At 38.3% G+C, this 14,860-nt stretch overlaps 2 pseudogenes; both read left to right on the forward strand.

The window, feature by feature from the left end:
• The first annotated feature begins 1,593 nt into the window (after positions 1 to 1,593).
• Positions 1,594 to 4,790, forward strand: LOC132164510 (scarecrow-like protein 34; annotated as a pseudogene).
• A 6,148-nt stretch (positions 4,791 to 10,938) lies between these two features.
• On the forward strand, positions 10,939 to 13,092 carry LOC132163070 (scarecrow-like protein 34; annotated as a pseudogene).
• Positions 13,093 to 14,860: the final 1,768 nt, after the last annotated feature.

The raw sequence follows: 14,860 nt of genomic DNA on the forward strand, positions 1-14,860 counted from the left end.
TTTTTTTTTTTTTTTTAAAAAAAAAAAAATTGATGTGACATAAATGTAAATATTTTTTTTAAGTGTTTTATATTTTAATTTATTTGTTAATATTTTTGTTTTAAAAGAAGGTGTTACCAAATAAGTAACAAAAATTCTTGAAGGGTCTCATGAGTTAAGTCAAATCCTCAAGATTGCAAAGAATGGATTTATTTATAATGAAATCTACTTTACACACCAAATTATATGATCATTTGATAAACTGGACGAATTATTATTAGTTTTTGGGGTAATTTCACTTTAAACCCTTCAACTATTACGCGATTTGACATACGCTCTACAAACTTTAAAACCTCTCAATTTAGACCGCTGAACTTTCAATTGCAGTCAATTTGAATCCCTCCGTCATATTTTAAACGTTAAAAGTGAGATAATAACGTTTATATCTCTGACTTTTTTTATAAAATTTCAAATTTATCCTTAATTTTAAATGTCAGTTTATGGGGTCAAAGTAACAATACATTATAGTTTATGGGGAGCAAAGTGACAATGCGCTGTAGTTGATGGGGAAAAATGTGGGATAAAAAATTTCTCGATGGCATGTGGGGCGCACGTGACGGATTGATCGTCTGAGTTAACGTCTTTGACTGACAGAATTGAGGTTTTGGGCACAAAATAGTAATTTGATAAGGTCGGGCAGTAGGGTTGTCAGTTCATAGGAGCAAAGTGACAATGCGTTGTACTTGATAGGGGGAAAAGGTAATTACCAAAAAATAAAAAATAATGAGTTGGAGATTATGTCCAACTATTTATGGTGATAATATGCAGAGATGAAGAGATAAAAATAATAAAAAGATAAAAGAGCTCATACCTAATTGCGACAAGGTTGGCATCTGCATTAAAATTCATAAAGCTTTTCTAGTAGTCTTGTACCATCAGAGAAACCGACGATTCAGCTTGTTTTGTTAAAGTTTTTTTTTTTTTTGAGAAATGCTACTCATTCTCGAGAGGCATTCTTTTTGTCTTTATTTGTTTTTGGTCTTTTTAATTATTTTGAGTTGTTTGTTAATATTTTTGTCTTCTTTTTTTTTTTAAAAAAAATAAAAATGTTAGAAAATCTATCATTTGGTAGTGCATTTTTTTAAAAGTGAGATTTGAAAACATAGAAAAATATTTGTTTTCAAATCATAGGTTTAAAACACATAATTTTAATAGTCAAACTATGATTTTATTAAACTCTTAATTCCATTTAAAAAAATTACATTTTCAAATTACTATATTTAAAATTAGAAATTTAATCAGCTGTTTGTTAATGTGAAAAAAGAAGAAGTTAAGACTTTATATTAATAAAAAGAAGAAAGGAAAAATGAGTGGAATGCCAAACATAGCCAATGCTATGTTTGGCATTGGACTTGAGAAATGAAGTGGCTGAAAATTGTAGCAAATTTAATTGATTTTAGAAAAAAAAAAAAATTTTGTATAAAAAAATAAAATTTGAATAGTATTCATCTTGAGCTGCAAGGCAGCAAACAATGATTCCAAGGTGAGCAGTTGTGTCAGTTGACGAGTCAAAACATTGAAATTGTATCAATGCCTCTCAGGATTGGAGTTTGACTCCTTTGCAAGTCTTCATGCCCAGCGTCTTCGAAACTTCCCGAACGCCTCTCTCTGTAATCTCATCAATTTCTTCGGCTCCATCTTGCTGTTCCGCGTCTGAGAATTCTCTGCTATTTCTCAGATAAACGTGTTTGCTTCTCGCGGAGAAACCGATGGATGTCTGAGGTTCTTCAACTTTAAACCTTTTCTTTTGCCTTTAGCTTGTTCACATCTATCTTATAGATATATCCTAGTCTTTGACATGGTTTGGGTAGTTCAGTGTTTATTTGTTCTGGGATTCGGCATATTAGTTTGATACTATAAATAGTTATGGATCCTAAGTTTTCTGGGTTGCCTGATTCCATAAACAATGTCTTGGTAGCTGATGACCATTCCTTTTCACCCAATTCCAATCAATACCCAGATCTTTTAAACGAGTACACATTCAATTTGCCCTCCCCTGATTTTAGCTTCCTTGAAAGTTCATCGCTTCCACCTGACATGGGCTACACTGATTTCGCACCGCCGATGACTGTGGCCCCAGCAGCAGAGCCATATGCTACGTCCGCTGGCTATAGCATGAGCACACTGTCTGTGGGTAAGAGTCCGGGGGTTGACTCGACCTCGGACGACACTGAGTTCTCGGAAACGGTTCTCAAGTACATAGGCCAGATACTTACGGAAGATAACATAGAGGACAAGCCCTGCCTGTTTTACGACCCTTTGGGTCTAAAAGTCACCGAGAAATCCTTCTATGATGCTCTCGGTCAGAAATACCCTCCTTCCCCCAATATACACCAGGAAGAACCAACTTATATCAATCTCAACTTGGGAACCCGGATGATGTTTTTTCTGCAAGCACTGGTGGTGATTATGGTACTAATAGTGGTTCTAGCACTAGCAATAGTACTGATCCACAGTGGGTCAGTGATGTTGGGGAGTACAAGTCGTCTTTTTCGCAAGTTGTTGTTCCTGGTGACAATGTTTTCCGGTCCAATTTGCAGCCCACTAATGGATCACAGTTTTTAGCCAATCAGTCGAACAGCGTGACTAATATCGGTGATGGCATGGAGCTTTTGGCTCATAACATTTTTACTGATAGTGAATCTGTGTTGCAATTTAGGAGAGGGGTAGAAGAAGCTAGTAAGTTCCTTCCTAGGGGTAATCACTTGGTGGTTGATTCGGGGACTAGCATGGTATCACCAGAGTTGAAGGGAGAGGATCAAAAGGTGGAACTGAAGGGAGAGAAGGGTGAGAGAGAGAATTCACTGGATGGGTTGAGGGTAAGGAAGAATCATGAAAGGGAAGATGTAGAGGTAGAAGAAGGGAGGAGTAATAAGAAGTCTGCGGTTTATGTGGAAGAGAGTGAATTGACAGAAATGTTTGATAAGTTGTTGCTTTCCACCGAAGCTATTTCTCTGCTACACGATAACAATAACAATGAACCCGTGCAGAATGAGGCAAGCAAGGCCTCACAGCCAAATGCGCAGCTACAAGGAGTTAGTGGTGGGAAGAGTCGTGCTAAGAAACAGGGCAAAAAGAAGGAAACGGTTGATTTGAGGACTCTTTTGATTCAATGTGCGCAAGCTGTCTCAGCAGGTGACATTAGAACTGCAAATGAGTTACTGAAACAGATTAGGCAGCACTCTTCCCCTTATGGTGATGGGTCTCATAGGTTGGCCCATTTCTTTGCTAATGGCCTTGAGGCACGCTTGGCTGGCACTGGCACTGGAACTCAAATTTTTTATAGTTCCATAATTTCCAAAAGGATCTCAGTTTCTGAAATATTGAAAGCTTACAAAGTTATTCTTTCAATCTCCCCTTTCAGGAGGACTTCGCTATTCTTTGCTTCCAAAATGATTCATAAAGTAGCAGAGAAAGCTACAAGTCTTCATATTATAGACTTTGGTATCCAATATGGTTTCCACTGGCCAATTCTGATCCATAAGCTCTCAGAAAGAGCTAGAGGACCTCCCAAGCTACGTATTACAGGGATAGAGCTTCCCCAACCCGGATTCCATCCAACAGAGAGTATTGAGGAGACTGGTCGTCGCCTGGCTATGTATTGTGAGCGGTTTAATGTTCCATTTGAGTATCATGCTCTAGCATCACAGAACTGGGAGACTATCCAAATTGAGGAGCTCAAGATTGATAGGAATGAGATGATTGCTGTGAACTGTATGGACCGGTTTAAGAACCTACTTGATGAGACAGTTGAAGAGACTAATCCAAGGGATGCGGTTTTAAATTTAATCAGGAGGATAAATCCTGATATTTTTGTCCATTCTATTGTTCATGGAGCCTACAATGCCCCCTTCTTTGTCACACGGTTCCGAGAAGCACTCTACCACTTCTCTGGATTGTATGACATATTTGATGTTACTTTACCCCGTGAGAACCAACAAAGGTTGATGTTTGAGAGAGAGTACCTTGGGAGGGAGGCTATGAATGTTGTAGCATGTGAGGGCTTAGAGAGGGTTGAGAGGCCCGAGACTTACAAGCAGTGGCAGGACCGGACTGTAAGGGCTGGTTTCAGGCAGCTCCCATTGGACCAAGAGGTGATGAGCTTGATCAGGTCTAAGATGAAGGAATGGTACCACAAGGATTTTGTACTTGATGAAGACAACCACTGGATGCTTCAGGGATGGAAGGGCCGTATTGTCTGTGCTTCCTCTTGTTGGGTGCCAAATTAGGACACTTTAACCGGATGTTTGTGGAAACTCATAAGTGTGGGCAGGGCTGGCAAGGATACCTGAGGTACTGTTCAAACTTTTATTCTTGTTCAAATTTGAATGTTTTTCTCTCTTTTGTTGGTGCTGGTTTATTATAAACGTATCTATGTAAGCTTATCTTCTTGAACTTTCTACAGGTTTTTATAAATGGTGGTAGGACTATGGATAGGATAAAATACTTGGAACAAACTGCAAACCCTTTTGAAGATGCTGTAATTACCATAATACTGTCTACTGACTGGTTTGGTGGGACTTTTGCCCTTCTTCTTCGTATATTTTTCCACGAGCTTGAAGTTTTGTGTTTGTTTTATACGATGTACTAAAAGTAAGTAAAAGATCATAGTTTCGTGATATTGCGGTTCTCTTCTGGTTTGTTGGTCATTTCGTTGTGTCATTTTTGTGAGCATTGTATCTTTGTTTTCATTTTATGAACTGGATATTGCTAATGGAATTTCAGATATATTAAATGATAGCACTATAGCAGATTCTTGGTGATCTTAAAAATATATGCTTGGCTAGCGCCTGTGATGCAGGGCAGCAACAACTACTTGGTATTCGGAATTCTATTTCTTTGTGGGCTGGACCAGCCTGTTTATTGTTATTGGATGTATGCTGTTGTGGTGCTTGTTCTGCAGGCGCCATTCTAAAATTCTGGCAGCTATAACATTTTTCCCTGTCCAACGTAAGTTTTGAATCTTCATTTTTTGTTTAATGTTTGGACTAAATTTTGGTATATGGTTTTGGATTATGGGGGGCGATTACAGAGGGAAATGATTGTGGGAGATTGAAGTTGATTTTTGGTTGTGGGTTTTATCTTGATAGGGTTGTGGAAAATTTTGTGGTTGTTGAGTTTCTTGGTAGAATTTGGGTCTTTTAGATGAAGGATTGTCTGAAATTGGGGGAGGATGATTTCTGGGTTTTCTTTATATGATTGACCAAATGAGAGGTGGCTTTGTACTTTGTATGGGTTTTACCTTGGTGACCCAACGTTGGGTAACGGAGGGTCACCCGCCGATCCACTGTGGTGACCCACGATGGGTCACTTTTGTTTTTTTCCTTTTAAAAAGATATAATAATGATAATAATAATTTTTTATTTGTAAATAAGGATAAATTTAAAAATATAGAAAATTTCAGGGGTATAAAGGTCTTTTTACCCGTACTACCGTTTGATTTAACTCCAATCTCTAACAGAATGGGGGTAATTGAAAAAAAAAAAATCAAAAGATCGATACACTAAAGTGAATTTTTAAACTTTAGAGAGATGTTTGCAAAATGTATGACATTTAGGGGGCTAAGTGACGTTAGTCCTAAAAATTAAAATAATGCATAGAGAAGTTATAACAAGCTCTTTTGGTTTCCTATAAATTTAGTAAAACTGTAGTAATTCCAATGCTTACGGAACTAATGGAGTATTTACTGTGTGATTTTTTGATATTTTCCCAATATATAAAGAAGAGAATGGGTTATAAAAGAGCGGCTAGGAATGCACTTAAGAGTGTGTGCGTACCGACACATAAGCTTGAAATAAGACTATATTCTATAATAAATATCAAGCTATAAGCATTATCAAAAGATTTCGAACTTACTTGGGGTGTGTTTTGGATTGTAATCTCGTAAGTATATTCTATGTTTTTAAAAGATATTATAAAACCTAAGGCGTTTAACGTTGCGATTTAAAAAATACTTAATATAAAATAGGAAGAAAAAAACGAGAGATTTCTATAAGTAGGCCAGGGGTGCTTATTTTAAAAAGTGCGAATTTAAACCAAAATTACAAATTCGCATAACAAATATTTGATAAAAAAAAAAAAAAAAACTTTTTAACATATTTCACCATACACCTTTGCGGTTTTAAAAAAATAGCGATTTCAAAAATGAAAATTTTTAAAATTGCACTTATTAAAGTTGTCATCCCAAATAGATCATTAGCATATATTAAAAGATAAATTACGATTTTAAAGGTTAAAACATTTAATTATGTATTTTAAAATCACATTATTTTAAATTACATATTTTATAATCACACGTGAAACCGTGACAATCAAAAAGAATACTTTAAGAAGGGTCACCGGGAGAAAAGTCCCTTCATAAATGCACAAAATGATCTTTTTCTCTCGAGTTGCACTTGCACACTGTTGTGCAAAAACACACCGATTACAATTACGGTTAAATATGGCAATAACAATCACACACAAAATAACACCAAGATTTAAGTGATTCTCTCAATGTGAGGTACGTCCACTGGCGGAGGCGATCACGAATAAATTCACTATGAAATATGAAATACAAAAATATAGTAGAGATAAATGACTCAAACCCAAAACTCCAATACACCAAAATCTCACTATCACATAATAGAAATTATTCCCTAAAGAGAATACAAACTCTTCTTCTTTTGTTGGGATACGATGACGACTAGTCTCTTTTATTTTTCTCTCCTATCGTGCAGTGTTATTCTCTCTTATTTTCTTTATGGCAGCCCACCCTTTTTCTCTGTATGCGCACGGCTCCTGGAGAAAATCAAGAAGAAAAACCTTCTTTGATACGGCTTCTTTCTACTTGTGCGGCAGTGCAAAAGGACAACCACGGTTTCTTTCTTGCATGCGGCACCACAATAGAATTAAGGGCTTTCTTGTGTTTTTGCTTTTCACCCTACCTCAAGACCGTATGTCACTTGCCTTTTATAATGGAGTAAAGTCGGTCAACAAGGCTTTTCCCATTCCAAGTCTAACACTAAAACAAAATCCCAACATAACTCGTATTTGAGAAATAAAGTCCAAACAAAGCAAAGAGAAATAAAAGCAATGGGGCCCATCATTAATTCAAGTCACATGTCAACAATCTCCACCTTGACTTGAATCCTATCAAGTCGCAACAATACGAATTTCCTTCTGATGCCTCTGCCCAAGCCCTTAAGGGCTATCACAATCCATGAGTGTTACTCAAGTCCAAGCACCTCTTGAACTATAGTGTAGGGCCTAGTTTAGACAGACTACCATGCTTTTTCGCAAGTCCTTTAGGCCACTCAGGTTTCTCTACTGGCTCTTTCTTTCTATAGACCCATATGCACCCTTTAGCCTTCTTGCCTTGAGCAATTCTATCGATTCCCAAGCTTTAACTTTCTGTAGTAACTCCACCTCTGTCGGCATGCCATTCTAAACAGACGATGAGTCTCCACTACCAGCTATCAGAGAAAAGGAAACCATGTCCTCAAATCCATACCTCTTCGGTACTTTTCGATCACGTTTCTCTCTGTCTCTTGCTAAAGAATAAGGTTCTTCTCGGTGCTCTAAATCTCTTGACGATTCTTCGTCATCACATATGTCTGTGAGTGAACGCTGTACATCAAGCTCCACCTCCACGACCTGTTTCCCTTTTTGGCTCTCACTCGATACTTCATTCTCACCCTTTCTTAACATATAGGCCTCATCAAACACCACGTCTCTACTAACAATCTTCTTCTTTGAGACTGGATCCTAGAGCCTATAGCCTTTAACACTAGATTTCAAACCAAGACAAATGCATTTTCCTGATTTTAAATCTAATTTCGATCGTTCTCCACTCTGCACATGAACATATGTCGGACAACCAAATATTCTCAACATAAAATAATCAACCGGTTTACCTGACCATACTCCCTCTGGAATCTTGAAGTCTATCCTAGCGGCTGGAGATTGGTTGGTGACGAAGCATACATAATTAATTGCCTCAGCCAAGAAACTCTTTGGCAATTTTGCACTCAACCTCATACATCTCACCTTTTCCAATAGTGTTATGTTCATCCTTTCGGCAACTCTGTTTTGCTGTGGAGTCCCTCTCACTGTGAAGTGACGAGTAATGCCTTCTGTTTTGCAGAATTCCAAGAATGCAATGTCTTTATATTCTAACCCATTGTCGGATCTCAGATACTTCACTCTTCTTCCAGTTTGATTTTCCACCTGCGCCTTCCATTGCTTGAAGATGGTGAAAACCTCTAACTTGTGCTTCATAAAATACACCCAGACCTTTCTTTAAAAATAAGCAATAAAACTGGCAAAATAATGTGCACCTCCGTTTGATGGCACCGCCACTGGTCCCTAAACATTTGAGTGAACATAGTCGAGAACACCTTTGCTTGTATGAGACGCCAGCTTAAAGCTGACTCTTTGTTGCTTCCCATACAGACAATACTTGCAAAAACCCAATTTACATGACTTTACACCTTTAAGCAAATTCCTCTTGTGAAGCTCAAACATACTACGCTCGCCTAAATGACCAAGCTGCATATGCCACAAAATTGTGTTATCATTATTTGGTTTCGCCGAGGTGAACACTGCAGCTCCACCTGTAACTATGTGCCCGAGTAAGTTATACAAATTGCCAATTTTCTTACCTTTCATTATCACCATAGCACCTTTAGTTATTTTCATAACTCCATCTTTGACTAAATAACCATAGCCCAAAAAATCTAATGTGCCTAATGAGATCAAATTTTTCTTAAGTTTGGGAACATATCTGACATTAGTGAGTATCTTGACAATCCCATCAAACATCCTGACTTTTATGATACCTAGTCCAATGGCCTTACACCTAGCATCATTGCCCATTAGCACTGTACCCGCATCACAGGATTTAAATGTGTTGAACCACAACCTATTCGGACACATATGATATGAACAACCATAATCCAAAACCCAAGAGTCTATGAGAGAATTTTACCTGAGGAAACTGAAAGAACATCTGCGCTAACCTTGCTGTCATTAGACTCACGATAGGCCACACTTACTAAATCTCTGGAACCTTGTCTCTTCTTATCTTCAAGATCTTGTTTCATCAGCCTTCAAAATTTTTTGTAGTGCCCTTTCTTATAACAATAATAGCACAACACATTTTTTGCTTATGACCGAGATTCTCCACCTTGTACCGATCGTGACATAGACCGATACTGCTTATCTCTGCCATTCTTCCCCTTAAATTTATCTCTTCCGCGCTTTGGCTCAAATAGTGCCACAAGCCCATCAGCTTCATCATTGACAGGTTTCCTCCGTGTCTTATGTGACAAGAGAGATCCCATCACCTCTTCAAATGCCAGAGTTTCTTTCCCATATAACAATGTCGTAACCAGGTGATCATAAGAAGGGGGAAGCGATATCAATAGAAGTATCGCTTTATCTTCTTCTCCAATCTTCACTGCAAAATTCAACATGTTGAACTTGTTGAGGTGCTCCAGCAGATCTGTATTTTTCTCCATCTGTAAACCATAGAGCTTCTTCTTCACATACAACTTATTCATCAAATTCTTCGCCATATACAAACTCTCCAATTTCAGCCAAATTGATTCTGCCTTTTCTTCATCAATCACATTATGAATGACTTCATTTGATAAATTAAGGCGGATCGCACTGACAGCCTTCGCATCCATCTCTTCCCAAACATCATTCTCCATCATCTTGGGTTTCTACGCCTTCCCAATAACGCCATATGGACTCCTTGATGAATCAGCAAATCTTTCATCCTTCTTAGCCAAAGAGAGAAATTATTCTTCTCATTAAACTTCTCCACTTCAAACTTGTTACTCGCCATATTTGCTGTCAATTTGATTCTCGAACCCGAGCTCTAATACCACTTGTTGTGCAAAAACACACCGATCGGTTAACTATGGCATGAACAATCACACACAAAATAACACTAAGATTTAAGTGGTTCCCTCAATGTGAGGTACGTTTACTGGTGGAGGCGATCACGCAGAAATTCACTATGAAAGATAGAGTACAAAAATATAGTAGAGAGAAATCACTCAGACCCAAAACCCCAATACACCCAAATCTCACTATCATACGATAGAGATTATTCCCCAAAGAGAATACAAAAGACAGGAATATAAACTCTTATTATTTTGCTAGGATACGATGACGACTAGTCTCTTCTATTTTTCTCTCCTACTGTACAATGTTTTTCTCTCTTATTTTCTTTATGGCAGCCCAGCCTTATTCTCCGTATACGCGCGGCTCGTGGAGAAAATCAAGAAGAAAAACCTTCTCTACTACGGCTTCTTTCTACTTGTGCGGCACTGCAAAAGGACAACCACGGTTTCTTTCTTGCATGCGGCGCCACAATAGAATTGAGGGCTTTCTTGTGTTTTTGCTTTTCACCCTACCTCAAGACTGTATGTCACTTGCCTTTTATAATGGAGTAAATTCGGTCAACAAGGCTTCTCCTATTCGAAGTCTAACACTGAAACAAAATCCCAACATAACTCGTATTTGAGAAATAAAGTCTAAACAAAGCAAGGAGAAATAAAAGCAATGGGGCCCATCATTAATTCAAGTCACACGTCAACACACACAATATGATTGAGTAGTTGAGTCAGCAAAGCAATTGAAATTGTAAGGTTTCGGGTCCATCCTTCTTTGCAGCATTGATCGTTCTCTCGTACTTCTCAGGTTAACGTGTTTGCTTCTCGCGGAGGAACCGATGGATATCTGAATTCTAAGGTTCTTCTACTTATAAACCATTTCTTTTCCTTTTCCTTTTGTCATTTGCACGTCCATATCTATGTTATAGATATATCCTAGTCTTTTATCTGGTTAGTTAGTACAATGTTTATTTGGTTTGGGGTTCGGCTTCCTCGTTTGATACTGTAAATAGTTATGGATCCTACATTTTCTGGGTTGCCCGATTCCCTAAATGATGTCTTGGTCGATGATGACCATGCCATTTTACCCAATTCCAATCAAGACCCAGATCTTTTAAATGAGTACAAACTCAATGTGCTGCCTCGGACTTTATCTTCCTTGAAAGTTCATCGCTTTCACCTGACATGGGCTACACTGAGTTTGCACCGTCGATAATTGTGGCCCCACCAGCAGAGCCATATGGTACGTCCGCTGGCTATAGTATGATCACATCGTCTGTGGGTTCGAGTCCGGGGGTAGACTCGTCCTGCGACGACAGTGAGTTCTCGGAAACAGTTCTCAAGTACATAGGCCAGATACTTAAGGAAGAGAACATAAAGGATAAGCCCTGCCTGTTTTACCACCCTTTGGGTCTCCAAGTCACTGAGAAATCCTTCTATGATGCTCTCGGTCAGAAATACCCTTCGTCCCTCACTTTCTAGCCCAGTAATGAAGCACAGTCTTTAGCCAATCAGTCAAACTGCGTGACTAACATCGATGATGGCCTGGAGCTTTTGGCTCAGAACATTTTTATTGATAATGAATCGGTGTTGCAACTTAGGAGAGGGTTAGAGGAAGCTACTAAGTTCCTTCCAAGGGGTAATCAGTTGGTTCTTGATTTGGGGACTAGCATGTATCACCTGACTGGAAGGGAGAAGATCAAAAGGTGGAAATCAAGGGGGAGGAGGGTAGAGAGAATTCACCGGATGGGTTGAGGGTAAGGAAAAATCATGAGAGGGAAGATGTAAAGGTAGAAGAAGGGAAGAGTAATAAGAAATCTGCGGTTTATATGGAAGAGAGTGAATTGACAGAAATGTTTGATAAGTTGTTGCTTTCCACCGAAGCTATTTCTTTGCTACACGATACCAATAACAATGAAACCATGCAGAATGAAGCAAGCAAGGCCTCAGCCAATTGTGCAGCTGCAAGGAGTTAGTGGTGGGAAGAGCCGTGCTAAGAAACAGGGCAAAAAGAAGGAAACGGTTGATTTGAGGACTCTTTTGATTCAATGTGCAAAGCTGTCTCATCAAGTGACATTAGAACTGCAAATGAGTTACTGAAGCAAATTAGGCATCATTCTTCCTCTTATCGTGATGGGTCTTAGAGGTTGGCCCATTTCTTTGCTAATGGCCTTGAGGCACGCTTTGCTGGCACTAGCACTGGAACTCAAATTTTTTATAGTTCCTTAATTTCCAAAAGGATCTCAGCTTCTGAAATGTTGAAAGCTTACAATGTTCCTCTTTCAGCCATCCCTTTCTAGAGGATCTTACTATTCTTTGCTAACAAAATGATTAATAAAGTAGCAAAGAAAGCAACACGTCTTCATATTATAGACTTTGGTGTCGAATATGGTTTCCATTGGCCACTTCTGATCCATATGCTTTCAAAAAGAGTTGGAGGACCTCCCAAGCTACGTCTTACAGGGATAGAAATTCTGCAACTTGGATTCCGTCCAACAGAGAGTATTGAGGAGACTGGTCGTCGCTTGGCTAAGTATTGTGAGCGGTTTGATGTTTCTTTTGAGTATCATGCTCAAGCATCACAGAACTGGGAGACTATCCAAATTGAGGACCTCAAGATTGATAGGAATGATGTGCTTGTTGTGAACTGTTGGTACCAGTTTAAGAACGTACTTGATGAGACAGTTAAAGGGACCAGTCCACAGAATGCCGTTTTGAATTTAATCAGGAGGATAATCCCAATATATTTATTCATTCTATTTTTAATGGATCCTACGGTTCCCCCTTCTTTGTCACACGGTTCCGAGAAGCACTCTACCACTTCTCTGCATTGTATGACATATTTGATGTTACTTTACCCTGTGTCCGTGAGAACCAAGAGAGGTTGATGTTTGAGAGAGAGTTCCTTGGAAGGGAGGCTATGAATGTTTTAGCATGTGAGGGCTTACAAAGGGTTGAGAGGCCCGAGACTTACAAGCAGTGGCAAGTCCAGACAATAAGGGCTGGCTTCAGGTAGCTCCCATTGGACCGAGAGGTGATGACCTTGTTCAAGTCTAAGATGATTAAATGGTACCACAAAGATTTTGTACTTGATGAAGACAACCAATGGATGCTTCAGGGATGGAAGGGCCGAATTATCTATGCTTCCTTTTGCTGGGTGCCGAATTAGGTATTTGTGGAAACTCATAATTGTGGGCAGGGTCGGTAAGGATACCTTAAGTATTGCACAAACTATTGTTTTTGTTCAATTTTCAATGTCTTTTTCTCTTTTGTACATGCGGGTATACTATAAACGTATCTATGTATGCCATCATCTTGAACTTTCTATAGGCGTTTTTATAAATGGTTTTTGAAGGAGCCATAATGACCCTAAAACTGTCTACTAACTTGCTTGTTGGGACTTTTGTGGTAAATTCTGTTTGATATTTAGATGAATTTCCACATTGCTGGATGTAATGGGAGGGATTTGCCCTTCTTCTTTGTATATTTTTCCATGAGCTTGAAGTTGTGTGTTTGTTTTATCAGGTGTACTCAAAGTAGGTAAAAGTTCATAATTGCATGATATTGCAGTTCTCTTCAGGTTTCTTGGTCATTTTTTTGTGTCATTTTTGCGAGCATGGGATCTTTGTTTTGATTTTATGAACTGGATATTGCTAATGCAAGTTCAGATATATTAATGATAGCACTATAACAGATTCTTACTTAGTGATCTTAAAAATATATGCTTGGCTAGTGCCTGTGATGCAGGGGAGCAACAACTACTTTGTATTCAGAATCTTATTTCTTTGTGGGCTGCACCAGCCTGTTTATTGTTATTGGATGTCAGCTAGTGTGTGTGATGCATGTCCCTCTGGCGCCATTCTAAAATTCTGGCAGCTCTCTCCAACATGAGTTTTGATTCTTCATTTTTAGTTGTTTAATGTTGGAACTAAATTTTGGTGTATGGTTTGGATTATGGGGGCCAATTATGGAGGGGAATGATTGTGGGAGATTGAAGTTTATTTTTGGTTATGGGTTTTATCTTGACTAGTTTGGGGAAAATTTTGTGGTGGTTTGATTTCTTGGAAGAATTTGGGTCTTTTGAATGAAGGATTGTCTGAAATTGGGGAAATGATTTTTGGGTTTTTTGTATGATTGACCAAATGAGAGGTGGCTTTGTACTTTGTTTAGGTTGGGGTTGCTGTTCAGCCGAATGGGGATGAAATGGAGTTGATTTTTCGGGTATGGCCGGATGATGTATAGTGTTGGTTTTTGAGTTTTGATTTCCAGCTTCGGGGTTATTGATTTTGATGCTCATCTACCACACAAAGGTGGACGGTTTTCATTGTTTGGACGCTACCCACTTCACACGCTTCTTTATCTCTCTCTCTCTCTCTCTTACTCGGGTTCTGATGTAGCGTGTAGTGGATCGAAAAGAAAATAAACGCAAGACTTATAACTCTTTCTAAAACCAATAATCAATTAAAGATTTGAGGCAAAATGGAAGAAAATTCAACCTGTAAGTATTTTTTATTGTTAAAATGATCGAAAATACATTATTATGTGACCGCTAAGGCCATCTTATTAGGTTTATATAAAGCCTAAATTTGAAACCCTACAAAAATAATTTGAAAAATGAAATAGAAATACTATTTGGCAAACAAAATATAGAAAAACAATTTTCACCTAGTAAATGTTGAAATTACAAAATTATAGCCATTTAAATAAGCTTTCCATTGCCCACCAGGTTTGTTTCCATATGATGTCGGAATGACAAGATACAATTTTTTTTTTTTTTAAATGTAAAATGGGTCTAAGAAAAACTGGTTTACATCAACTCCTCTCTCTAAATCATGGAGCTTCGCATTGCAGTAGACGAAGGAAAACTAGGGGAAAATACCTTTCATCAGTGTGTAAATTAAACAACGTCATTTTTTTTTTTTTTTTTTTTTTTGCTT

The sequence above is a fragment of the Corylus avellana genome, chromosome ca10 (genome assembly GCF_901000735.1).
Source record: "Corylus avellana chromosome ca10, CavTom2PMs-1.0".
NCBI classification, from domain to species: Eukaryota; Viridiplantae; Streptophyta; class Magnoliopsida; order Fagales; family Betulaceae; genus Corylus; species Corylus avellana.